Here is a 25,505-nt window from a genome sequence, read left to right on the forward strand (position 1 = left end):
TCCCTGTTGACTTTGTTGTCCTTGACATGCCTGAGGATGACCATATTCCCATTATTTTGGGTAGGCCATTTCTGCACACTGCTGGTGCAGTTATTGATGTCGGTCTTGGAACCTTGACCTTCAAAGTTGGGAAACATTCTATCATTTTTGCCCAACCTGCTAAAAAGAAGGACGCCATGTGGCTCATTACTTGTAATACGGTCTCTGAAAAGAGATCGTACTTTGTGCTTCCTGAATCAACTGTCCCTATTACTACTGCTGTGTTAACCCCTCCGCCCCGGATTGGGAGCAAGAAGGAGGAAGAATCTTCTATTTTAGATAATGCAGGAGCTGGTTTGGGGAAGGAAGAGCCGTTGGATGCTCCAGCTGCGACAAAGCCTATCATTCAAAGAGGAGATATTGGATGCCTAAGCTATGGGACTGATGAGGAAGTGGAAGATGAGCCAGCCAAGGTGAGATGGGCTGATCTGGATTCCGACGATTCCGAGGGAGTCCTTGATTGGGGAGGTGACGGCGATCACCGAGCTCTCCGATCGTTGAAACTAAGAAGGGTGCAACCGATAAGATGAGCACCATTGAGGCTACCTCTAGTAGCCGGGAAACGAAGTGGGCCATACCGTGGTCCTTCTTGATCAACTACTAGTTGATCATGCTCGTTATAAACTTCATTCTTTTTGCTTTGTTAAGACATTTTTATTGCTTTTGTGTGCGCGAAACTTCGCTTTTATTCTTTTTGCTTAGGATTTTTAAGCACTTTAGACTTTGCCATGGGTTTTGCGCAATTTTTGGGCGCGTATTATTGTGCTTTTGCAGGTATCTAGAGCTTGTTAGCTCAAATCATTGAGCAATTACGAAGAAATAAGACGCTGCAGCAGTGTTTTCAGTCGATCGACTGGCACCATTGGTCGATCGATCGAATTGCGGTTTACAGAGCTACTGTTCATGCCCATATGGTCGATCGACTTACCTTCTTGGTCGATCGACCACTGCTGCTACTATATTCGTTTATGACCTCTCCCCTGCTGTGTTTGGTCGATATGCGGACCTAAGAGAGTCTTCTACTCCACTCTATTTTCCGTCGAATTATCTATTTCTTCTATTTGTCTCATTTGTGCACAACTTTTACGTTTCAAAATTGTTTCCTTCGGTCTTATGCGTGGTTTTCAATTGCCTTTTCGTGTCTTTATCGGTAGCATCATAGCTAGCTCATCAAACCTCCTAGCTAACGCTGGTTTGGGGAGGTTTCCTTTTTGCTGCGCTTAAAGTCTTGTGAGTTCCATATCTTTCCTTTGTGTCTTGCTTATTTACTTTATCGCAAATTCCCATTTCTCCTTTCTTTCATTACATGATTTTGCACAATGGGGACATTGTGCGATTTGGTTTGGGGAAGGGTTTTGCGTCGCACTTCATTCACTTGCTTGCATTCACGTTTACTTTTTGTTTTGCATTGTTTATTTCATTTCTTTCATATATACAAAATTTCAAAAAATTGAAAAAATTTCAAAAAAATTCTCATAAAATGCACGTTTATTTTAGCATATAGGTCGAGTCGGAATCGTAGTATTTCTATGATGATTTTGCATTTGCACTGCTTTTGCCCGAGCCTTGCTTATCATCATGTTATTAGTAGAATCATATAAGTGCATATCTACGAGTTTTTCGTTAATTTAATTGCTGAACTTGAGACTTGACTTTAATAATTGGCAAACTACATCATATTTCTGAGTTATTAGAGCCTATAACTGGTGACATTCATGACCAGTTTATTTAGGAATGTGAGTAGTACTCCTTATGAGACATGTTTCCTTAATTTGCATAATTATGAATTTGATCTACTTAATACCTATATGCATTCGGTCTGTGGTTTGTTGACACATGTGGTAGAGGTTTCCTTTTCTCGTTTTACCCATAAGCTTCACACTGCCAAAAATATCCTTTTTGTCCTATTTACTACATCCTACACATAGCCTGCCTTTGTCAAGCTAGTAGCCTAGTTTTTGGGATTGTTACTCATTTTTGGTAGCATTGGCTCTTATGAGATTTCGTTGGGAGAATGAAAAAAAAAAAGTAAAGAAAGAAACAAAAAAAGAAAAAAAAAAGATGGAAGAAAAATGATTCGGAAAAAGAAAAGAAAAAATGTCCTCAGTCTTTGTTCAAAGCAATCGATCGACTGCTCCTTTTGGTCGATCGACTGAAGATCCGAGGAAGAAATTAATTTGCATACTTTAATCCTTATCTTTTGGCGATTTTTTGCTCCCATGTTTTATTCTTATTTTATGGGGAGTTAGTTGATTACTTTTACATCTGGAGATTGTGAGATTTGTGCTTGCTATAGCACCGTGTTGTTTGCCTATGAGCAAGAAGTTGGATGTTGTCCTTTGGTTCCGTTCTGGTACTAGCTTGATCACCTGTACCCCCACTTTACCATAAAATGTTTTGCCTCTTCTTACCCATACCTCACATATCCCATATATACCTCAGCATGTGTCATTGGTCATCTGTTTGGTTGGAATGCATAGGTACGGTTATAGAGATCATTTTCATACTTTATTGCTGGCATGTCCTCATAGGTCGTAGTAGGTGAGAGTCACTACAAGATTAATTCTTTCTATCTTACAAAAATATCACCTGTGCTTAATTGAGTGATTTGAGCGACCCGAGAGTCCAATTTGATAAGTCTTTACTGATTGGCGATTCAAAGATGTCTTTGACGACTACATAGCTCGCTTGCATGATTCACATTGCTAATTGATTGTTGGTTGTGCATTAAATTGGTTTGGGTTTAACAGTTTGCATTTCGCTCTGAGATCGAACTCGTTCCATTAGGTCATTAGATCGAGTCTAGTTCTTGCTTAGGGACAAGCAAGGTTTGGTTTGGGGAGATTTGATGCGTGTCTAAAATATGATGTTTCACACTTTATTCTACACGCATTTCAAGAGCTCAAATGTGCAATATATGCCAATATTTCTCTATTTTCCTCTACTTTCGTGTTTTTGTACGTTATTGCAGAAATGTGAAGAATTCAGCGGGAAATCGAGCCAAATCCGTCCCCGAGTAATCTGCATTGCAAATGACGTAAAGGAATTGCTTAAGGAACGAGCTTGGTGCGCGATCCAAGGCCCAAAGACGAATCCACGAGAATAAAGCAGTCAACTAGCAGCTCAAGCAGTCGATCGACTAGACTCATCAGTCGATCAACCAACTATCGGGATCCGAAGCTACATTGTTGAGATCCGATCGATCGACTTTCCCGCTTAATCGATCGACCACAGTACTGCTTCGCATTTAGAATTAAAAGATCAAGGAACTCAAAGCCCATTGTGTTTAGGTTTTGGAATAAGATGTTACGTATATTTCCTATATAACGTAACCTAGATCATCAGTTTATTATCAAGTCTTTTATTCAGAATTTTTACATCAAGTTTTAGCATTAAGTTTTCATTCAAGTTCTTTATCGAATAGTTAGGGTTTGGGATTATTGTGAGCATCGGAATTTGGTTCTTATTAATCAATCTTTCCCCCGCAATTGGTATTCTCCTGTTTACTTTCAGTTCATTTATTTTGCTAATAGATTAGAATTGCTAGTATTTTCCCGAAACCATCTTCATTATTGCATGTTAATTGCTTCCTTTCCTGTTTTAAGCATGAATTCAGTAGCTAGTTTTATCGTTTATGTTATTGTTTCTACCCTTAGCATGATTAGCTAAATCTATAGTGCTAGGATGTAGGGGAATTGTAGCATAGGCGGCGTTAGATTGAACACGGACTGAACCCGCGTGTCAGTCGATCGACTGACATTGTTGGTCGATCGACTGACCTTGTAAGGTTATCCTTCGTTTTAATTGTTCTTAATCTTGTATTTAACAAATCGAATGCATGCGACCAGTTAGATACCTTTTTTGTGACTGACCCATTAGATCGAAAGATAGGGGAGGTTATTAGACCGTCAATTAAATCGACTAGACTGTGCTAAGATCGAAAGATAGGTATAGTTTAGACCATTAGTCACTTTTTGGGACGAGAGTTAGTATTAGTGACATTAGGGAACTATAGCGAGATCGAGAGATGCTATTTGTTAAGAGTGGACCGAGAGGACCTCTTTATTTCCCGCCTTACCTGTGTTTGATTCAGACCGACTTAGTTTGTCTTTGCCGAAGCTATAATGACCCGACCATCCTAGTACCCTTCTTTTATCTGTTTAAATCTTTCATTTAGTTTATTGCCTTTATTTACTATTAGCTATAGATCAATTCAAACCAACCCCCATAATTGTTACTTTTGACTGATCATAAATCAACTAGAGTTTACAACTGCCTCCTTGTGGTTCGACCCTGTTACCACTAGCCTAGGTTAGTCTTAATAGGAGATTATAAATTTTATCTTTGGTACTCACAACGACGGGTATCAAATTTTGGCGCCGTTCTTGGGAGGCAATAGTCCTAACTTTAGTTGTTTTTATTTTTAGTCTTTCTTAGTTTAAGGGACATCCGTTCCTTAAACTTGTCTTATATTCTTTTGTAGTTTCTTCTTATGCGCAGGTCACAGGGTGGAGAATTAGTACCGTTGAACCCTGAGCTTGAGAGATCCTTGCGCGAGTTGAGGCGAACACGAAGAGTATTACCGACAGAGGAAGAGCTGAGTATTCTGTCAAGCTATCACGAGAACGATCTGTTCAAGAAGACCCACGCCTTCACCCGTTTCCACTTCTTCAACCGAGACAGTTACTTCTCCGGAAATTCCAGTCATGGCCGAGGAAGCAAGTATAGCTAGTTTTTCCGAGCCGATAGCCGACAATTTATACAAGGGGTTCGACCACGGAGATGCCGGAAATTCGAACCCAAGCCTGCTTACATTACTATGGTCGAGAGAAATCGGTTTGGGGGAGCTGCAAATGAAGATGCAGCAAGGCATATGGAGACCTTTATTGACTACTGCTGCTCCATACCCCCACCAGCTGGCGTGACCCAGGATCAAATCAAAGAGACCATGTTCATCTTCTCTCTTCGTGATGCTGCAAGGGAGTGGTATAGAGATTTGGACCGGACCGCTCAAGAGATCACTGATTGGAATACATTGGCATTAGCGTTCTACAAGAAGTACTTCTCTGCTTCAAGGACGATCTCTATTAGAGCTCAAATCACGGGCTTTAAACAAGGGCCAGATGAGAATTTCCACGAGGCATGGGTCCGATTCAAGAAGTTAGTGCGAACCATACCGCACCATGGGTTTGAAAAGTGGAGTTTGTGCAATCATTTTTACAATGGGTTGTACGACGATCAGAGGGCCATTTTGGATGCTGCAGCCAATGGAAGATTTGCTGAAAATCTGGGAGCAACCAAGGGGTGGAAGATCATTGACGACCTAGCTACCCACAAGGCCGAATATGGGAATTCGAGAGGGAACCAGAGGAGAGCTGCTGAATCCTCTTCTGTTGCTGCACTTGAGGCTCTCACCGCGAGATTTGACAAGTATGAGCTAGGAGGAGCTTCTAAAGGTGGGATATACCAAGTCAATGCTGTGTCGGACGGTCCCTTCTGCCTCAGCGAAAGGTGTGGAGTTGAGGGCCATGTCTCGAAAAATTGCCCCAGCCCCTTTGAATCTTGTGCTGCCTTTCAACACTATAGGCAGACAAACACCTACTACGAGCCACCGCATCCGAACTTGAGTTGGAGAAGCCAAAATGTCCAAAATCCAACCCAACATCCGCCACAGCAGCAGCCATATGTCCCGCCTCATCAAAAGCAACAAAGAGCATTGTGAAGCCTCCTTATGTGCCACAAAGAAGAATAATCACAAAACTCGAGTTCTCCGAGCTTAAGAATCTGTTGCTAAAGGAGTCCCAAGCAAGAGAGGCCGGGATGAAGTTACTAGAGAGCCAAATTGCTCAACTGGCTAGTAAAAGTAACACTTGAGCTCCCGGACACTTACCCACTCAACCCGAACAAAAGGAGACCCTAAATGCCATCACTTTGAGGAGCGGGTCCACCCTTGATGGTCCTGCCATGATTGAGGATGTTGTTGAGAAAGATGAGCCGGAAACAAGTCAAGAGAAAGCTTCAACGAACAAATCAAAGAAAATACGTCGCCAGGCATTTCAACGATCGATCGAAGTACCTAGTCGATCGATCAAACACGGGTTCCAGGAGCTTCTGGAACTGTGCAACCCAGTCGATCGACTGAGGATGTTGGTCGATCGACCAAAATCACTGCTGATGATGAAGAATTTCGTCCTTTAATGCCAAATAATCTACGAGACCACTTGTTTCGGGGAACCACCGTCCCGAAAAGTTTGGGGGCAGGCCCGAATGCTGATGGGTCAGTCCCGGCTCCGAAGTTCGATCCAATGACGGTCAATGGTTCTCATTTGAGACGGTCTGAGGAGGGGTCTAGCTTCAACAAATAAAAGGTGACAGACTTTCAGCCTAAGTCCAAGGATACCGGCACACGCGACTTAGAGGAGAGGGCTAAGGTACTCCTTACAGCCCCATATCCGGAGAGACTCGTGCCGACGAAGGAACAGTATCTTTCAAGAAATTTGAGAAAGTTATTCGTAGCTTAAATGTTCGTGTACCCTTCCTTGAGTTAGTTAATCAAGTGCCGATACACTAAATTTATGAAACAGTTATTGTCAAAGAAAAAATCTCTTGAACATGTTCACACTGTTGCGTTAACTAAAGAGTCTTGCTCCTACTTGTCTCACATCGCCCCATAAATTAGAAGACCCGGCGTTTTTCAGTTCCTTGCGGCAGATAGGTACCTTTTCTATCGAAAAGGCATTATATGACTTAGGAGCTAGCATAAGTGTCATGCCCTTGAGTCTAGCTAGAAAGCTTAAGTTGACCAGGTTTGCAATAACTCGAGATGACATTCGGATGGTCGACCGATCTGCGGTCGAGCCTATAGGAGTCCTAGAGGACATACCCGTCCCGATAGGGAAGTTTTTCTTCCTCGTTGACTTTGTTGTCCTTGACATGCCCGAGGATGACCATATTCCCATTATTTTGGGTAGGCCATTTCGCACACTCATCGGTGCGATTATTGATGTCGGTCTAGGAACCTTGACCTTCAAAGTTGGGAAACATTCTATCATTTTTGCCCAACCTGCTAAAAAGAAGGACGCCATGTGGCCTGTTACTTGTAATACGGTCTCTGAAAAGAGATCGTACTTTGTGCTTCCTGAATCAACTATCCCTATTACTATCATTGTGTTAACCCCTCCGCCCCGGATTGGGAGCAAGAAGGAGGAAGAATCTTCTATTTTAGATAATGTAGGAGCTGGTTTGGGAAGGAAGAGCCGTTGGATGCTCCACCATGCGACAAAGCCTATCATTCAAAGAGGAGGTCTTGGATGCCTAAGCTATGGGACTGATGAGGAAGTGGAAGATGAGCCACCAAGGTGAGATGGGCCGATCCGGATTCCGACGATTCCGAGGGAGTCCTTGATTGGGGAGGTGACGGCCGATCACCGAGCTCTCCGATCGTTGAAACTAAGAAGGGTGCAACCGATAAGATGAGCACCATTGAGGCTACCTCTAGTAGCCGAGCTGCCGAAGCAGTGGGCCATACCGTGGTCCTTCTTGATCAACTACTAGTTGATCATGCTCGTTATAAACTTCATTCTTTTTGCTTTGTTAAGACATTTTTATTGCTTTTGTGTGCGCGAAACTTCGCTTTTATTCTTTTTGCTTAGGATTTTTAAGCACTTTAGACTTTGCCATGGGTTTTGCGCAATTTTTGGTCGCGTATTATTGTGCTTTTGCAGGTATCTAGAGCTTGTTAGCTCAAATCATTGAGCAATTACGAAGAAATAAGACGCTGCAAGATGTTTGCCGATCGATCGGCACCATTGGTCGATCGACTGAATTGCAGGTTTACAGAAGCTACTGTTCATGCCCATATGGTCGATCGACTTACCTTCTTGGTCGATCGACCACTGCTGCTACTATATTCATTTACGACCTCTCCCCTGCTGTGTTTGGTCGATATGCGGACCTAAGAGAGTCTTCTACTCCACTCTATTTTCCGTCGAATTATCTATTTCTTCTATTTGTCTCATTTGTGCACAACTTTTACGTTTCAAAATTGTTTCCTTCGGTCTTATGCGTGGTTTTCAATTGCCTTTTCAGGTCTTTATCGGTAGCACTGCTAGCTACTGAAACCTCCTAGCTAACGCTGGTTTGGGGAGGTTTCCTTTTTGCTGCGCTTAAAGTCTTGTGAGTTCCATATCTTTCCTTTGTGTCTTGCTTATTTACTTTATCGCAAATTCCCATTTCTCCTTTCTTTCATTACATGATTTTGCACAATGGGGACATTGTGCGATTTGGTTTGGGGAAGGGTTTTGCGTCGCACTTCATTCACTTGCTTGCATTCACGTTTAATTTTTGTTTTGCATTGTTTATTTCATTTCTTTCATATATACAAAATTTCAAAAAATTGAAAAAATTTCAAAAAAATTCTCATAAAATGCACGTTTATTTTAGCATATAGGTCGAGTCGGAACGGTAGTATTTCTATGATGATTTTGCATTTGCACCTGTTTTGCCTGAGCCTTGCTTATCATCATGTTATTAGTAGAATCATATAAGTGCATATCTACGAGTTTTTCGTTTATTTAATTGCAGAACTTGAGACTTGACTTTAATAATTGGCAAACTACATCATATTTCTGAGTTATTAGAGCCTATAACTGGTGACATTCATGACCAGTTTATTTAGGAATGTGAGTAGTACTCCTTATGAGACATGTTTCCTTAATTTGCATAATTATGAATTTGATCTACTTAATACCTATATGCATTCGGTCTGTGGTTTGTTGACACATGTGGTAGAGGTTTCCTTTTCTCGTTTTACCCATAAGCTTCACACTGCCAAAAATATCCTTTTTGTCCTATTTACTACATCCTACACATAGCCTGCCTTTGTCAAGCTAGTAGCCTAGTTTTTGGGATTGTTACTCGTTTTTGGTAGCATTGGCTCTTATGAGATTTCGTTGGGAGAATGAAAAAAAAAAGTAAAGAAAGAAACAAAAAAAGAAAAAAAAAGATGGAAGAAAAATGATTCGGAAAAAGAAAAGAAAAAATGTCCTCAGATTTATTCAAAGCAATCGATCGATCGCTCTTTTGGTCGATCGACTGAAGATCCGAGGAAGAAATTAATTCGCATACTTTAATCCTTATCTTTTGGCGATTTTTTGCTCCCATGTTTTATTCTTATTTTATGGGGAGTTAGTTGATTACTTTTACATCTGGAGATTGTAAGATTTGTGCTTGCTATAGCACCGTGTTGTTTGCCTATGAGCAAGAAGTTGGATGTTGTCCTTTGGTTCCGTTAAGTACTAGCTTGATCACCTGTACCCCCACTTTACCATAAAATGTTTTGCCTCTTCTTACCCATACCTCACATATCCCATATATACCTCGGCATGTGTCATTGGTCATCTGTTTGGTTGGAATGCATATGTACGGTTATAGAGATCATTTTCATACTTTATTGCTGGCATGTCCTCATAGGTCGTAGTAGGTGAGAGTCACTACAAGATTAATTCTTTCTATCTTACAAAAATATCACCTGTGCTTAATTGAGTGATTTGAGCGACCCGCGAGAGTCCAATTTGATAAGTCTTTACAGTTGGCAGTTCAGCATGTCTTTGACGACTACATAACTCGCTTGCATGATTCACATTGCTAATTGATTGTTGGTTGTGCATTAAATTGGTTTGGGTTTAACAGTTTGCATTTCGCTCTGAGATCGAACTCGTTCCATTAGGTCATTAGATCGAGTCTAGTTCTTGCTTGGGGACAAGCAAGGTTTGGTTTGGGGAGATTTGATGCGTGTCTAAAATATGATGTTTCACACTTTATTCTACACGCATTTCAAGAGCTCAAATGTGCAATATATTCCAATATTTCTCTATTTTCCTCTACTTTCGTGTTTTTGTACGTTATTGCAGAAATGTGAAAAATTCAGCGGGAAATCGAGCCAAATCCGTCCCCGAGTAATCTGCATTGCAAATGACGTAAAGGAATTGCTTAAGGAACGAGCTTGGTGCGCGATCCAAGGCCCAAAGACGAATCCACGAGAATAAAGCAGTCAACTAGCAGCTCAAGCAGTCGATCGACTAGACTCATCAGTCGATCGACCAACTATCGGGATCCGTGCTTACATTGTTTGAGATCCAGTCGATCGACTTTCCCGCTTAGTCGATCGACCACACAATATTGTTTCGATTTGACGAATTAAAAGATCAAGGAACTCAAAGCCCATTGTGTTTAGGTTTTGGAATAAGATGTTACGTATATTTCCTATATAACGTAACCTAGATCATCGATTTATTATCAAGTCTTTTATTCAAAATTTTTACATCAAGTTTTAGCATTAAGTTTTCATTCAAGTTCTTTATCGAATAGTTAGGGTTTGGGATTATTGTGAGCATCGAATTTCGGTTCTTAATAATCAATCTTTCCCCTGCAATTCGGTATTCCTCCTGTTTACTTTCAGTTCATTTATTTTGCTAATAGATTAGAATTGCTAGTAGATTCCCGAAACCATCTTCATTATTGCATGTTAATTGCTTCCTTTCCTGTTTTAAGCATGAATTCAGTAGCTAGTTTTATCGTTTATGTTATTGTTTCTACCCTTAGCATGAGTAGCTAAATCTATAGTGCTAGGATGTAGGGGAATTGTAGCATAGGCGGCGTTAGATTGAACACGGACTGAACCCGCGTGTCAGTCGATCGACTGACATTGTTGGTCGATCGACTGACCTTGTAAGGTTATCCTTCGTTTTAATTGTTCTTAATCTTGTATTTAACAAATCGAATGCATGCGACCAGTTAGATACCTTTTTTGTGACTGACCCATTAGATCGAAAGATAGGGGAGGTTATTAGACCGTCAATTAAATCGACTAGACTGTGCTAAGATCGAAAGATAGGTATAGTTTAGACCATTAGTCACTTTTCGGGACGAGAGTTAGTATTAGTGACATTAGGGAACTATAGCGAGATCGAGAGATGCTATTTGTTAAGAGTGGAGCGAGAGGACCTCTTTATTTCCCGCCTTACCTGTGTTTGATTCAGACCGACTTAGTTTGCTGCCGCCGAAGCTATAATGACCCAACCATCCTAGTACCCTTCTTTTATCTGTTTAAATCTTTCATTTAGTTTATTGCCTTTATTTACTATTAGCTATAGATCAATTCAAACCAACCCCCATAATTGTTACTTTTGACTGATCATAAATCAACTAGAGTTTACAACTGCCTCCTTGTGGTTCGACCCTGTTACCACTAGCCTAGGTTAGTCTTAATAGAAGATTATAAATTTTATCTTTGGTACTCACAACGACGGGTATCACAGACCATCCATAGAACCTGCTGCATTCAGACCTACTGTCAAACCCACTTCATTTAGACTATTCATAGAACCAGCTGCACTCAGACCATCCATAGAACCTGCTGCATTCACAGCATCCTTAGATACTGTTGCATTCACACTAATCTTAGAACCTCCTCCATTCACACCATCCTCGGGACATGCTGCATTAACTCCTGCTGCATTCAGACCATTGGCCTCAGACCGGTCTGCATCCTGCATTTGTGCATTTGATGACTCTGCATTCTGATTATGTGCATTAGATGGCTAGGCTACGAGTTGTAAAGCCTGTGCCACATACATTGGTGTTGGTTGCACACATTGCGGTAACAAATTCAGACTTTGTAACTTTAATTTCCCCACATGAGGGAGCTTGTAGCAATTGTTTCCTTTCACCCTTAGTATTTCATCCATACAATATTGAAGGGATAACCATGTGTGATTCAATGTTTCTGGTTTAATTTCCTCATATGACTTAATAACTGCATTTACAAGTTGATACACTGTTTTCGGTGCTTTTTCATGCTGAATGGTTTGGATTGTTCTAAAATGACCTAGGTCTAGGACATTAAATCAGGGCTGTTTGGAGGTTGACAAATTAACTCAATGTCCCATCCGTCTGCTGTCGCAGCTGCCACAAAATCTAGATCTCTTGTTGATATATGGGGTTTTGCGTTATCCTGCTGAATAAAAATATTTCTACCCTTTTTATCATGAAACTTTGACTTTTATCGCTGGCAAAACTTTTTGCAAAATGCATTGTTTGATTACTGTTTTGTTGATCCTTTCAATAGGTTTCTGTTCAAGTGTTCCTCTAACCCAGTTTTTACTTCCTCTTTTTGCTGGAACTATAACACTAAAAGGAAAAATTCCTATTTTTCCATCGAAGAGTACAGTCCCATCTTTCAAAATGATTGGTCTTGCCACTGCTCCCATGAACATAATTTTGGTGATAAATCTTTTCGACTTACATGTTCTTTGTGGCTCCATTTCGTCTGGCAAGAGGTAGTATTTCTGTGAGCATCTAGTCATGAAGAACCATTTCTCATCTATATGAACCACATAATACATGTCCTGAAAAGTCATATTGTCATGCAAACTCGACCAACTTATCTTGTCTAAGACCCATTGCATTCTTTCCTTCATGTTTTTCTCAGTTAGCGATGGTTTCAAAGCACTAGAATGGCTGCGAATTTTCCCTTTTTGGACTAATCTATGAACTGTAGAGGGATGAAGGTTCATGGCACATGAAAGACTTCTAACACTAGTTCGCTTATGTAAAGGAATGTCTCTTACCATTTCCAAATCAATGATAACCCTCTTTTTACTCCCTTTGTAATTTCTGTCCATATTCACAAGTTTCCCTGCTTTGATTTGCTCATGCACTTGCTTCCAATATTTACCTATGGTAGTTTTGGAAAGTTTGTACTCATTCATTAATCTCTTCAACAAACCATATTTAAGCTTACCATTTGTATAGTTGATGAGCATGATTTGTGCAATTAGCCTTCGTTGTACATTAGTCATTCTGAATTGATGTGCTCCTTGTGGTTGTGTTGATATATTGTTATTGGGTGCTTGTAAATTTTGGTGCTCAACTCTTAGGAGTAGCCCTAAGAAGGTTTCTGATAAATTTTGATTTTGAATTGTTTCAGAGATCGGGATTGAGGCATTGGGAGGCTAGAATGAAGTTTGCGGGTGATGGGGATCAATTGTCGCTGGTGATGAATCATCGTTGGAAATTGGTGTGGAGACTGAAATCAAGTTTGATGAAGACATACTGAATTACTGATTTTGCTAGTGGATCTTTTTTTTTATCTTTAGTGTTTCTACAGTAATTTTTTCTGTGGATGATATTCTAAGGAAGAAATGTTTGTAATTTTGCTTTGTAAATTTTGGTGGGATTTGAATTTCCCTAAATTTTTGTTTTCTGTGTAATGTGATTTGGATTGTTAAGTGCAGTTTGAAATCTAATTTAAGTTTGGTGGGAAAATTTCTCGTGCTTAAAATTAGACTTTGGAGGGAATTTAAATGTTTCCCGCTTGATTTTGGTGGGAAAATTCCTATTAGGTGATTAAAACTGGTCCCCACTTTTTTTCTAATGCTCCAGTTGTTTCCAGTTGTTTCCCCCCGCTGGAAAAGAAGATTGAAGGGTATATTGGTACTTTTAATGGATTTCTTGGTCTTTGTGCTAAAATAAAAGGACAACAAATGACCAGGACGGAGGGAGTATTTGATATGTTCCAGTAACACATTCATGTGATTTCATAAATTAATACTCCAGATACACAAATTCACGTGTACAGTGAACGTGAAGAAAGAAAAGAAAAAGTTGAAAAAAAAAGAGTTTCATTTGTTTTGATTCATTTAGACGGTGTTTAAAAAAAGGAAAGTTTGTGACCGTCTAACTCCTCCATTCTTATTCTATATTTTTGAGGAGATTGTGTATGAGTTTAGTGAGCTTTGTGCCAAATGAAAGGCACTTGTACTTAACTTTTCAGTCAGTTGAGATTCGGATGGTTTATTATGGTCCTGTTAGGAACTAGCTTGACGCTTTTACCTCCACATTACCATAACTTGTTTTGCCTTTTCTTACCTGAACCTCACTATTCCCATATTATTTGTAAGCCCTCGGTTGTGACGGACATTATTGGTTGGAGTGTGTGCATTAGTACTTGAATTGTCTTTCATTTTTGTTGCATGCATGCTATGTAGGTCGCAGTTAGGTGAGTGACTGCCTTTTCTTCTCTCTTTTACATATAACATTCACCCTTTGCTTCATGAGAGAAGAGTGACCACGAGAGAGTCCGATTTTGTTGGTCTTGCAAAGTTGATAGGTTGGCTATATTTCTGAACAGCTTATAACTCGTTTGCGTATTGACTGCTTAACTTTAACTGTTAGTTTTTGTTGCATTAAATTGGTTCAAGTAGACAAGTTAAGCTAGCTCTGAGTTTTCATTTCCGTTCCATTAGTTGCATTTTAGTTTACTCGAGTCTTTTTAGCCTATTTCAACACGTATTCCTATGCATTTTTGTACTGTTTATATAGTATTATGCCCCGAATTGGCTACTTTGGTTTGTTTTGTCCATTTTGTAGAAATCAACGCGAAAGTAATGGAATCGTACCCTTTTTTGTCCTTTTTGCATGCATTTAGAGGAGACGGGATTTTTCTGAGTGAGATACTGCATTGGGAAGCGTGAAGACACGGTTTACGAGGCAGTCGGTGACGAGATTGGGCTGATTTAAAGGAAGAAGACTCGATCGAGTGGTATTATTACTCGATTGAGCAGTTTCTATGGCCTTGTTTGATCGATCGAGTGGTTATTATGCTCGATCGAGAGGTGCTGAAATGAGGGTTACTCGATCGAGTAACTATTCTACTCGATCGAGTAGATGTTCTGGTGTTTTGCTCGATCTAGTGAATTTATTCTACTCGATCGAGTAGTTTCTGCTGGCGTGGGCTTTAATTAGCCCGTAAGCTTGTTTTAGCTTTTGGACTTATTTTGTTTTCTATTTAAACTTACGTTAACTAGGTCATTAGCATCATATTTTATCTTATCAATCATTCAGTTTACTTTTGACAGAAAACTTATTACGTTACATTTTCCCTTTCTCTGTAACTTTGTTCTCGGGATTGTTTTTCTCGGATTTTGTGTTCTTTACGCCGGATTCGCACGATTGTAATCCCTTTCTCTTTTCTTAATAATAATCTCTCTTTTGGTTGCTTTAATTTCTTGCCTTGCTTCATTTACTTTCTGCCCTAATTTACTTTTTATGCGATTTAATCATTGTTTTAGTATGTTGAATGCTGGTTATTTATCTGCTGTTAGTTTTGATAGTTTAATTAGCAATATGAGTAGCTAAACTTCTTTCATGTTGGGATTAGGGGATCTACGGTAGAAATGTGACGATGTAGTAAATAGTTTAGACGAGTTAATTGTGAGATTCTGTCACCATTGCAATTTAATTGTATTTTACCGACTTAGTTGAGTGCACGCTTCTGAGTCATCCCTTTAATCTGGCTAAAATTAATCCTAGATCGAAAGATTGGACTAAATAGGCCTGCTATGAACAGTAGACTACCCTGACGAGGATGAAAGTTAAGTTAGTGGTAATTTAGGATAGAAAGTCGACCGAAAGGACCTTTCCAAATCTGTCTCGCATTAGTTTGTCTAAGTTGTTTACAACAGTCACTGGACTACCGTAGTGAACCGAAATCCTGACATGACCTCTCTCTATTTGATAGTTTAAATCTATTCTCCTGCTTTTACTGCTCTTTTCTCTACTTCTCTTCCTTTAAACCTTTTATTTAGAAAACAATTCAAACAACCCCCCCCCCCCCCCATTTGTGACCAAATAGACGGACTTTTACAGATATCTTGCCTCCCTGAGGAGATCGACCTGACTTCCCTAGCTATATAGTTAGTTTAGTTAGTTTATTTTTGATAGGTATACGACAGACGTATCACCCTTCCTCCTTATCACTCCTCCCATAGCCTTTTATTTCATCAAGTGGGCCTTCCCTTTATTGTGCTATTTTTAGGTCAAACAGTTTGCCCCAAATTTCTTGTGAAGTACGCTTCGAGGTGTCGAGCAAGGAATTTACGTAATCGAATGCTAAAACCCTAAGCCGTTATTTGTACTTTTTTTTTCATGCAGCTCTATCACGTCAGCCGCCCCACTCCTCTTTTCTCGCACCCTACTCCCTCTCTCCTCTTTATAACCCCAACCCCCACTTTGTACTTCCATTTACTTCAAATCATTTCAAAAACTCTCCCTCTCTCTAAACCCTCAACCTTCCTCTTCTCTTACCTCTCCGGCTTCACTGTTCCGCTCTCCATTGCTACTCTCATAAGTTATTATTCCCCTTTTCATTCTTTGATCTTCATTTTCTCTTTTCCACCATGGGTAAAACCCGATCAACCTCTGCAACCGCTGACCGTAATCTTGACCCAACTTTTCCTTCTCGGGGACTCTTTAAGTATCCCCACGACTGCGATTCTGCTTTAACTGCTGCTGACATTCCCACGATCAAGGGTTTGCTTGGTCTTGGTGATGGGGTGGATATTTCCATCCCTTAACCGGGTCAGAAAGCCGATGCCCTTCGTCCCGGATGGGTTTTTTTTTTATTTGTACTCGTTTAAATATGGCCTACATTTTCCTTTTCCCAAACTCATCCAAAATTTCATTTTTACGAATAACTTTGCCATGGCACAAATTTCTGCTACCATCTGGAGGGTTCTCCTTTACTCTCTAGCCGCCGGTCAAAACACTGGTAATTCTATCACCTTGGGTGACCTAGCCCATATGTACAACATCAGGTCCCTAGGCAGGGGTCAATTCTCATTCCGGGGCCGTGAAGAGGCTCCCTTCAGGCATGTGTCCAAATATCGTGATGAGAAATTGTTTGAGGACTTCTTCTTTGTGAGGAAGGACTCCATCCAGCCTCCTGCCGACTACATCTTCGAGAAATGGGTTATAACTTTGAGTTAGAAACCTTCTTGTCACCTGATTTATTTATCTCGCTGCTTACTAGCTTACTTCATCGTCTTCGTGCAGGCCCCTGTGACCTGACTCGTATTGGTGCCAAGATCCCTGCCTGTAGCAAATTATTTAGTATATCTGAATTTGAGAGAAAGTTTCCAGACCTGCTCCCTGGTTTTTCACCTATTTCCTCTTCCAACCCTCTTCAATCAGCTCACAGCATGTCTTTCGGTGAGCTTACCACAATCGTTTCAGTTTGCAGCTTTTATTAATGCTTTATTTGTCCTGACGCCTGAGACTACATCTGCCTGCAGGCTCAAAAGTTGATCCTTTAGAAATCATCCTCCAAAGTGCCAAAAGGAAGAGACCTTCTGCCAGTCCTAACGTGGCATCCGCCTCCAAGAGGAGTGCTCCTGCTGCTTCCTTCCATACTCCTCCAACGTATTCCAGTTATGCTGTTCCTGAGCCCTTAGAGGTTGACCTGTTGTCTCGCCATCCGCCTACTCCTCCTGTCAGTGCTCGTGCTTCATCTAGCGGAGGTATTACTGCTCATTTCCCAGAGAATTTTGGGAATGTGGACAAGGTACCATATTGGCCGGAAATCGACCAGTTGCTCTTCCCTCCTCTGAAGGAGACATTCTCAGAGTTCTCCCCAGAGGAGATGGCTGAGAATGACGTGCACAACGCCTTCATGGTGAATGCTCTTTATCTTCTACCTGTTTGTTTGTTTTTGTTTAGATTCTGCCCTTCGACTTCCCTTGCTGACTTCTGACTTTCTTGCCCCAGACCCTCCAGTCTGCACTCTATAATAGGAAGATGATCAATATAGTGCAGACCACTAGTCGTGCCACCAACGCCAAAAACCAGGAGCTAAAGGGGACAATTGCTGATTTGGCGCAGCAGCGGTCTGATCTGATGGAGCGTGTGGTGGAGTTTAAGACTGAGCTTGTTGTCACCAAGAAGAAGCTGAAGGAAGGGGCTGATCAGCTGGCTTGCACTCAAGAGGTGTGCAGCACTTTCTCTGACTCCCTCAAGCGCTCTGACGAGAAGATCAACGAGCTGATCTCCCTGGCCACCAATGTTGTTGCCTATGCTACCTGGCGGGGGAAAATCAGCGGGATGCGTGCTGCTCTTGAGGAGCCTCCCACCCAGCAAGCTATAGAGGAGGAGGAGAGACAGCTGGAGATGCTCTACCCCACCCAGCCTGATCTGAGTGCGCTGATGCCTGAAGTTGGGGAGGTGAATTCTCCTGCATTGGCTGAGCAAGCTGCTGGGAGTGACGCTGGAATGTCCCAGGATGCTGCTGACGGAGCTCAGGAAGCTATGGCAGCTGAGGATATGCAAGCTGGTGCGGTACCTGAAACAGGAGGTCAGCAGGTAGAAGAGGTGCCAGAGGTGGAGGTCATTAATGTGACCGATAATTAAGTTTTTTTTTTATATCAATGAACGTTTTGGCAGTCTGGCCCAGAGGTGGCAGACTTGTAAGTTTTTTAAACTCTTTTCTTGGTTGATCCGCCAAGGTGGCGGTTTGAACTCAGGGGCCCTGTTTTGGCCATATTTTTGAATATCCTTGCCGCAGTTTTGGCAAGGTTTGATTTACATCATGTGCTTGTTTCTTTGATTTCCTTCGTTTAGAAAACTGCCGTGTCAGCCTGTCTGGCCGATTTAGGCGAGTCCTGTCGTCCTGAAACGGTCGAGTTTCTGACTCAGCTAGCTGTTGTGTCACCCTGATAGCTGATTTAGGCATATGCCGCAATGTAAGGAGGAGTGGGCGTGTGAACCTGAGAGGCTGATTTAGACCAGTCTTGTCATCCTGAAGAGGCTGATCAAGACTAAGCTAGCTGCCGTGTCAGCCTGATGGCTGATTTAGGTGTATACCGCAGTTTTGGATTACTTAACCTTGTTCATGACGCAAGGTGTGTTCATCACGTTTAAAGCCAACAGGGGCGTAATTTAGGCAATTTTATCGTCATTCTAGGACCAATGGGACGCTGCAGGATTCTGGTAGCGCAGATATCCCTACGTTCCATGTTCGTGCATGCATGCCGGGGCCCTGATTAATTGCGATTAGTGCGAGCTACGTCCAGGGGGTGGTATCAGGGGTAGCTGGGTAAGCGTGTTTAGCTGTCAACCAGGCTCCCTTTCGTATGTTCCACAGTCCGACTGGTGTGGGTGATCCTTGTGGAGAAAATAGGTTAGGCATATTGGAGTGTCATGTGCCTTGTCACCCCGCGTTGGCAGTTGACAGTCCTGCTAGATATCCTTTCAAAGTACCATAGACACCAGGGTTCAGAGTGATGTACCTAGAGAAGTCTGAAAATAGAAAAATCTACAAAAATGGTGTGAAGTACCTATCACCATCTCATGGGGTACCAGAGCAATTGTGGTCCCAGGACGCTGACAGACCACACCATCCAGCAGTAATTTAAAATTTAAAATAGCTAGAGATACCAGAAATAAGAGTGAAATTGGCAGTATGCCTACTACCGGATTTTTATTTTAATTTCGAAATGTTTTAGCTTTTCATAGTACATCATTCTGAAGGCTAAAGTCTACTTATTATTAAAAGTAATACCTCTTCAGGTGAAGTATGTTCCATGGGCGTTGTATGATTTGACCGTCCATAGTCATCAGTCTGTATGCACCATGGCCAACAACTCCTTCTACCTGGTATGGTCCTTTCCATTTGTAGGCGAATTTGCCTGCTTTACTATTTTTAGTGTTTTGAAACACCTCTCGGAGAACCAGGTCTTCTACCTCCAGGAGCCTGACTTTCACATTCTTGTTATAACTCCTGGCCACTGACTGTTTATAAGAAGCCAGACGTATTTTTGCGCTTTCTCGTAGCTCGTCAATTGTATCCAGGCTTCTGACCATCTTTGCATTGTTCAGTTCCCCTGTCATATTTTCATACCTATAAGTAGGAACTAGAACCTCTGATGGAATGACTGCTTCTGCGTCAAACACCAGACTGAAGGGTGTTTGACCTGTTGCTACTTTTGGTGTCATTCTGTCTGACCACAATACAAGTGACAATTCATCTGCCCACTTTCCTCCTAACTCCTGTAACCTTCTTCCTAGATTATCCATGATGATTTTGTTGTTAGATTTAGCTTGCCAGTTGGACTTTGGAGTCCTGGGTGCTGACTTTTTTAGGGTGATGTTCCACCTGGCACAGTATCCCTCGGTGTCGTTGGAAATGAATTGTGAGCCATTGTCACATATGATCTCTGATGGGATACCAAACCTACAAATGATGTTTCGTTTTATAAACGAAATGACTTGTTTGTCCTTTATTTCCATGAATGCTTCTGTCTCTATCCATTTGGAGAAGTAATCTGTCATTGCCATCATCCAGGTTCTGTTTCCTGTGGCTCGTGGCAGAGGTCCTACTATGTCCATGCCCCATGCCATGAATGGCCAGGGAGAAATGATAGGGTGCAAGGGTTCTGTCGGCTGATGAATCATTGGTGCTGAGCGCTGGCAGGCGTCACATTTGCATGCGTACTGTGCTGCATCTACCTTAATTGTAGGCCAGTAGTATCCCTGCCCGAGAGCTTTATTTGCCAGACTCCTGCCCCCTGCATGGTTTCCACATTCGCCACTGTGGAGAGCGTGCAACACAGTCTGTGCTTCTTCCTTTTCCAGGCAGCGTAAGTAGGGTCCTGCCAATGATTTTCTGAATAGTATATCGTCAATAAGTATGAACCTGGAGGCCTTCACCCTGAAAGCTCTCACTTCTTTCTTGTCATCTGGTAGTTTGCTATGACGCAGCCAGTCTAAGTAAGGTGTACGCCAATCCCCGTCACCTGCCTGTTCGGCTGTTTGGTCAGGCGGCTGTCCGGTTGGCTGAGAGTTCTCGCCTTCCTCTGTAATTTCCTGGATTCCTTCCCCGTTCCGTGAATCCTCCAGTTCTCCCTTATCTATTTCATCCGCCTTCTGGATGGAAGGCTCTAGCATGTGTGCTATTGGAATGCTGGATAGTTCTGTTGGCTAGAATGTTACCCCCAGAGTTGCTAAGGCATTTGCTTCTACGTTCTGATCTCTAGGGATCTGTCTAAGCTTGTAAGTTTCAAATTTTTGTTTTAATTCCTTTGCTATCTTCAGGTACGCAATCATCTTTGAGTCCCTGGCTATAAACTCATCATTCACGTGATTAACTATTAGTAGAGAGTCACTGGATATATGCAGGTGTCTAACTCCTAATTCCAGAGCTAGCTTCATTCCTAATATTAAGGCCTCGTACTCTGCTTCATTGTTGGTTGCCTTGAATCTTTCTGCTTGTGCTATCAAGTCTCCATGTGGTGACCGCAGGATTAACCCCACACCGGCCCCTCTTTGGTTGGAGGCTCCGTCTATGTGCATCTTCCAGACCTCTGTCTTCTTGCTCCCTTTTAAGGTGAGGATTTCCTCGTCTGCCAGATTCTAGATGGCTGGGCTGAAGTCTGACACGAAGTCGGCCAGTGCTTGTGATATGATTGCTGTTTTGGGGTCATACTGTATATTGTACCCACTGAGGTGCACAGACCATTTTGACATTCTGCCTGATAGTTCAGGCTTCCTCATGATGGATTTCAGCGGGTAGTTGGTCACAACATGTATGATGTGGGACTCAAAATAAGGGTGTAGTTTGCGAGATGCTACTACCAATGCTAGTACTAACTTTTCAAGAGATGTGTACCTGGTCTCTGCTGGCAGCAGAGACTTACTCACTGGTTTCTGCTCCTTTTCATGCTCTCTGACCAGAACAGCGCTCACTGCCACCTTTGTGACGACCAAGTATAGGAATAGTTATTCTCCTGGCTCCGGCTTTGACAGCAGTGCCGGGCTGCTGAGGTAGTGTTTCAGCTCTCTGAAGGCTTGCTCGTGATCCGCAGTCCATTCAAACTTTTGACTTTTCCTTAGTACGTCATAAAACAGCCTGCACTTATCCGAGGATCTTGAAATGAACCTGTTCAGGGCTGCTACCTTTCCAGCTAGTCTTTGAACATCTTTAGGCTTCTCAGGTGACTCTAGCTGTAAGACGGCTTTGATCTGCTCGATACTGGCCTCTATCCCTCTTTGAGTTACAATATAGCCCAAGAATTTGCCAGAAGATACTTCAAAGGTGCATTTAGATGGATATAGCTTCATTTTGTATTCCCTGAGGGTGCTGAATGTTTCTGCCAGGTGCCGCATGTGATCTTTGGCTTTTCCTGATTTCACCACCATGTCATCAATATACACCTCCATAGTTCTTCCTATCTGCTCTTTGAATATGCGGTTAACAAGCCTTTGATATGTGGAGCCTGCGTTCTTTAGGCCAAATGGCATGACGTTGTAGCAATATATTCCTCTTTCGGACATGAATGTCGTCTTCTCTTGATCTGCAGGATCCATCTTAATCTGATTGTATCTACTCCATGCGTCCAGGTATGTTAACATCTCATGTCCAGCTGTCGTGTCTACCATTGCGTCAATATGAGGCAGCGGGAAGGGATCTTTAGGGCATGCCTTGTTGAGGTCGGTGAAGTCCACACATACTCTCCACTTCCCATTCTTCTTAGGCGCCACCACTACGTTAGTCAGCCATTCTGGATATTTTACTTCTCTTATTTTGTTTGCTGCCAGCAGACTATCTACCTCTTGGATGATCACCTTATTTCTTTCCGCTGCAAACTTTCTTCTTCTCTGCTGGATGGGTTTACACTTTGGGTCCACACTAAGCTTATGCGTTATGATGGACGGATCTATTCCTATCATGTCATCGTGTGACCATGCAAAACAATCCATGTTATCCTGTAAGAGCTTGATTAGTTGCTGTCTCAAGCTTCCTATGCATCCTGCTCCAATGAGCACAGTTCTTTCTGAGTGCAGCTTGTCCAGGTTGATTTGGTCCAGCTCTTCTGCTGGGGGTTCGGTGTATTCGTCCGGACAGCCGCTTGATAGATCATATGCGGGAGGACCGGCAAAGACACTTATGTGCCTTCATATAGCAGCCTCTAGCTTCCTCCTGATCTCCTCTTATTGTCTCTACTCCCCATGGTGTAGGGAACTTTATGCATTGGTGATATGTTGAGGGGACTGCTTTCATCTGATGTAGCCACGGTCTTCCCAGAATGACATTGTAGGTGGAAGGTCCGTCTATAACCAGATACCTGACTTGCTTGTTGACTCCTCCCACATAGGTTGGGATGACTATTTCTCCCAGCGAGTTGGCTGTTTCCCCACTGAAGCCTACTAGCGGAATAGTCTTCTTCTGCAGATATTTCTCGCTGAATCCCATGGTTTTTATGGTTTTCAACATGATTAGGTTGACCGAGCTGCCTGTATCTACCAAGACCTTCTTAACTGTGCAATTGGCCATTGATAAGGTGATAATAAGTGCGTCATGATGTTCTCGTTCGTCGTATGTATCTCCTTCATCAAAGCTGCCAGCTGGTAGGTCGCTGTGAAAAATTTTGCAAGAATTTGCTGGCCTTTCTCCTTTGGTCTCGGTAGCACGTCTCTTGGCTGCTGAGTATGTCAGCCCGCTTAGGTCTAAGCCGCCTGTTATCACGTTTATGATTTTGGTGCATGTGGGTGGGTCTGCAGGCTTGGCGGAGCCTACCTTATCCTACTGCTTGCCCCCACGTGGTAATAGGTGGCTCAACTTTCCTTGCTCATACAGGCGCTTGATCTCTCTTCGTAATGTGTAGCAATCCTCAGTGTTGTGCCCAATATCACGGTGGAACTCACACTTATTTTTGCTATCCTTTCTCCATGCTTGCTCTCTTACTGGTGGGTTGGGCCACCTGACTCCATCTCCCATCTCCCTGAGTGCCTTCAGGATTCCTCCGATACCTGTAGTGAATCAATATTCTACCAGAGTAGGGAGTTGCTGATTTTCCTCGATTCTGTTGACTCCCCTTCCATATGGTTTGTACCTCTCGTCTTTCTTGCTGGTGGTTTGCTTTCCTCCTGATTTCTCTATGGCTGAGGTACTAGAAATACTTGGCGTGCTAAGTTAGCTGGCTCTGGCTAGGATATCTTCCTCCAATCTGATTGCGGCAGCTGCCTTCTCTTGCACTGCCTCGAAATTATGGCAGGGATGCATAGTTAGCTGCTTGTATAGGTCGGAGTCATGGTGGAGGCCTCTTCTGAAGGCTTCTACTGCTATCGAAATGTCGCACTCTCGTCCTGCTACCTTCTCATTGTTGAATCTAGTATTGTACTCTCCAATGGTCTCTCCTGCCCCTTGGACGATCCTGTACAGATCTCCTGCATGCTTCTGTGGTTTTCTGCTGCTTGCGAATTGTTGAGTAAATGCATTCACCAATTCAGCAAATGTAGATATCAACCTGTTGGGCAGGCTCACAAACCATCAAAGTGCCGGCCCTGCTAGGGTGGATCCAAATCCTTTGCACATGCAAGCCTACTTGACTTGCCCTATAGTTGTTCTTTGTCATCATCTTCTCGCATTGACCGCTTATATGATCAACGGATCTCATTGTCTTTGTCGAAGAGGGGCATATTTGGATTTGTGAATCCCTTTGGCATGGCTGTGATGGATATGGTGTCCACGAATGGTGAGTAGGCATAGCTGTCTAGTGTTGCTTTCTCGAGTGGGGGTGGTAACCACGGGACCCCGCTTTCGCATTTCCTTTAACTCCAAGTCTTCGCCGATTTGTTATGTCTTTCGAGATCGGGTCCGTCTATCAATCGCCATTGATTCAATATACTGCCTCCCGATCCGAACTCTTGAAGGTTCTGATATGTTCCAGCTGCTGGAGGAGTTGTTGTAATGACTGTCCCCTGCTGCCAGTTCACTTGTTGGTTCGACTCGGATCCTACTCCAGGTGTCTGATCGATCGTTGCGGGGCTGCTCACAGGGATGCTACCTGCTCGTGCTTCCATACAGCTGGCCGCAGGCTAGTTACCCGGCGTGAGGTATCCCAGCCCTTGCGGGGTTATCCTTTAATCTGATGGTATTGTGGACAGATCCAACCTGGTTACTAGTTCAGTCGGTATCTGTCAAAGTGGATTCCTGCTGCCTGATGCTCCCTATGTCAGATCTACTAATGGAGACCTTCCTATATCCGCCTGCCACCGGAGTGGCGATTGTCGCGTTCAGGATGTCTATCTCGCCCAGAGCTCTTTGTCCCTCTTTCTTGCTTCAGCTTCGGCTTTCTTATGGTCTTCTCTCATGTTTTCCATGGCTTTCTGAAGATTTTCTACGCCGGTGAGCAAGATTTGTGTGGGGCTAGGTGGCGGGGTGAGGCCTGAATTCGCCGCTCCTTTATCCGATCTGGCTTGGATTGAAACAGCAGGAGTCCTAGGAGGTAGAGAGGTTTTTGCTGTTGGTATGATTCTTGAGGTGTGTCCGGGAGCCTGTGTTGCCACTGTTGATGTTGGGTTTTGAGTAGAGAGCGGTGGTGGCGATGGTTGTCTGCTCCCTGACACGGCGTCCGATGCTTGCTTATCTATTGTGTATTTAGAGTATCAACGATTGACGACCACAATGCCCCACGGTGGGCACCAAACTGTTTAGGTATTTTTTACCGAATTGGTTGATTAGGGTCAATGCGGTCTTACTCGTTGGACGATCGTATGATGGTTCGTATGTTGATACGTAAATAGAGAAATTAAGTGCGAAATATAAATTAACACATGAGATTTGATGACGCGGA

Source organism: Silene latifolia, chromosome Y, assembly GCF_048544455.1.
Source record: "Silene latifolia isolate original U9 population chromosome Y, ASM4854445v1, whole genome shotgun sequence".
In the NCBI taxonomy this organism is placed as follows: Eukaryota; Viridiplantae; Streptophyta; class Magnoliopsida; order Caryophyllales; family Caryophyllaceae; genus Silene; species Silene latifolia.